Genomic DNA, 3,432 nt, shown 5'->3' on the forward strand with positions numbered 1-3,432 from the left:
CTATAAAGCTTTATAGACCAAGTACTTCTTTCTGGCATTGAAGGCTTTGGTTTTCTGCTTTGTTTTATTTAATTAGGTGAAATTTTCCTCCTGGCTGGAGAGTCCGGCTGTCTGTAAATGCATTATCATTTGTGCAGCACTGGGTGGATTGTGATGTGAGGTGGAAAGTGAGCCATGCCAGGCAGAGGTTGGAGCCTGTTGGAGCTGATTATCGTGGGTGTTCAGTGCGAAGCTGGATCTCTTGCCCCGTGTCTCTTAAAAACCGTGGTCTCTCATGTTGTTAGCATAAAGACACTTGATTGACAAAAGGAGAGACAGGCAGAGTCTCTGGAGATGTGCTGGCACTCTGGTTCATTATGTTTCTTTATTCTACTGGCATTTCCTATGTCAGTCTTGCTTCATGTGGAGCCAGTATTCCTCTCTTCACATCCAGGGCATGTGGAGAGCTGCCACCTTCCTTATAGTTAGATAACCTGGCCTCATTGTTTATAGGACACCAGAGCTTCCAGGAATGGGGTGGCCGAGGGCCTGGGTCCTAGCGCTTCGATGGCCTTTGATAACAGAGGCAAGCTCTCGACCGAACCCCTTTAGGCTCCTTCATTCCTGCCAGCCCACTCTTACCTCTCCAGTAGTAAAGGGCTTGTGCCTTTGCCTGCTCTGGGTGAGAGTCCCAGAGCACAGTGGTCCGTCACTGTGTTGCAGCTGTCACTATTCCCTGGATCCAGAAAGAAACAAATAAAGGCCAAAGGTAGGGTGCTAATGGTTTGGGATTCACCCTGGGGAGAAGGTGAATCAACCTCTCTGTGGATGGAAGACTGGAGGCTTGACTGAGAGGCTGTCTGCTACCCAGTGCAGAGCAGAAACAGAGGGCTGACTCAGAGAGGCGTTGTCACCTGCCAGATGCACCTGGGCCTGGCTCTCTTCCCCTTTAACATGTGTCTGACCTTAATTTCCTGTGAGCTGGCTCTGTGGGCATGGGTCATCACAGAATGCTGGGCTTGTCTTACGGGCAGCTGTGTCAGATGGTGCTGACAGCACATGTTATCACATGCATAGTCCTCGTGCCCCAGAGTTCCGGAGGCAAGCTTTTACCTGCCAAGGCTGCAGTATGAAATACTGGGCTACATTTGAATTTTTACTTTGGGCCATGAAGAATTACTGGTTTACACTCAAGCTAATCTGGAGGTACAGGTTGCCTCACAGAAAATCCTAGGGTCCATAGCCTTCTCAGGAAAGACAATAATAATATGAATAAAAAAGAATATGAATAAAAACATGACTTTTTGGTTCCTGTCCCCACTCCTACCTTTTAAAATAAGCAAGTTATCTGAGCATGAAGAGACATGTTTTAGTTCTGTAATCTTAAAATGCATGCAAATAGGAACTGTCCACAAGATGGAGGAATAATCCTAATTTGAAGGAATAATCCACAAAATGTTTATAGTGTTTTACAGGGAAGCAACTGTCCATTTTTTTCCCTCCTCCTTTTTCTCTTTTCATTTCAATAGACACTCTGTTGTGGGCCCTGGGCTGCATTAGAACACATTCCCTCCTCTAGTATCAAAGTTGCTCCTGGGTTGTTGGGGAGAAGAAAGGCACCCAACAGAAATTTGTGAAGCATTATGGTAAATGAAGAGATCGAGGTTTGCATAAGTTATGTTGAGAGGTCTGAGTGGGGGCATGTACCTTGTCTTGGGGGGACTAGGGAGAAAACCCCTGGAGAGGTGGGCTGGCCAGGATACCCAGGCCGCCTCTGGTGACCCAGGGACCTTGAGTTTTACCTGCTGTGGAATGGGGATTTGAAACAGCATGTGACATGGTCAGATTTGTTCTACAGCTGTGTGAAGGATGCTTTTAGGGGCCAACACTGGAGCCAGGAAAGCCAGTAAGGAAGCCATTAGTGCCAAACAGGTAAGAAAAGCGTTTTGACTAGGGTTGTGAGCGGCAGGAATGGGACATATTAATGAAAGCACCAGTTGGTTGATGGCGGTAGGGGTGAGGGAGAGGGATGGTTGGTGGTTCTACCAGCTGAGATAGCGCATGATGCAGGAGGAGCAGCTTTAGAAGAAAACCCCAAAATTCTGTTTTGGACATGCTGAGCTTGTGCCAGGGATGGAAGTATCTTTGGCAATACGGGGTGGAAATGTGAAGCCAAGGGTGGAGGATGTCGTTGAAGGGAAGAGAGCTGAATTGGCCGTGTTGGTTTGGAAGTTATCACCGTGAAGGTCCAACTAATAGTGGACAAAATGACTTAACTAGGGAAGATGTCGCTTGCTTAAGCAGTTGGGAGCAAAACTCTGAAGGCTGTTAGGGGAGGGAAAGGAACTTCCAAGATGACTGAGAAGAAATGATCAGAGAGCCAGGTGTGAACAGGAGGCAGAGGAAGAGAAGAATATGGTGTGAGGGTGGCCAAGGGAATGGAGTTTCAGAAGGAGGGAGTGATCTAGCTGATCCAGAGCAGCAGAATTGTGCCTAAGGAAAAGATGGAAAATTAACATTTGAGTTCAATGATTGGGAGGTCCCCCAGTGACTTTGTGAAGACAGATTCAGAGAGAGTGATGGTGGTGGGAATCAGTGATGGTGGAGAGAGCAGATGGCAAGGGATTGAAGAATATGCAGACTGTAAGGTTTAAACCTTGTTTTTTTTTTCAGACGGGGTCTGGCTCTGTCTCCCAGGCTGGAATGCAGTGGCATGATCTTGGCTCACTGCAACCCCTGCCTACGGGGCTCAAGTGATCCTCCCACCTCAGCCTCCTGAGTAGCTGGGACTTACAGGCACACGCCACCATGACTGGCTAATTTTTAATTCTTTTTTTTTTGGTAGAAATGACATCTCACTATATACCCCAGGCTGGTCTTGAACTTCTAGGCTCAAGTAATCCTCCCACCTGAGCCCTGCCAAGTGCTGAGATTACAGGCGTGAGCCACTGCGCCTGGCCTCAAACCTATTTACAGGTTAATCATGGTCTCAGCATTCACCAGGCCTTTGACTTCTTCCAGCGTCTTGGTATTGAGCTGCCCCTGTTAGCAGGGAGCAATGGAGTCACCTGAAGAACTGGACCCACACTGTGGGGCATGTTATTTCAATTTACTGAAAAATCATTTCCTAATGAAGAGTTCCCTTCTGTTCTTTCATCTTGCCTGGTATGATTCTATTGTATTCAGTTCGGGGTCGATCCTTTTACACTTCAGATCACCCTTCCTCTAATTATTAATCATGTAACTACATTAGAATGCTTTGTCTTATGAAATGACATGTTATGTACCTACATTACATCTAGTCTTTATATCATAGTAATTCTTTAATCATGAATAATAACACCTTTAAGAAATGAGCCCTAGTTAATCTTATGGCCACTATCTGCATGCTGTCATAAAATGTGTGAAAATTCAGAAGCTTCTACTGAATTTTAGTATATATATATATATATA

Source organism: Rhinopithecus bieti, unplaced genomic scaffold, assembly GCF_001698545.2.
Source record: "Rhinopithecus bieti isolate Rb0 unplaced genomic scaffold, ASM169854v2 scaffold_12859, whole genome shotgun sequence".
NCBI classification, from domain to species: domain Eukaryota; kingdom Metazoa; phylum Chordata; class Mammalia; order Primates; family Cercopithecidae; genus Rhinopithecus; species Rhinopithecus bieti.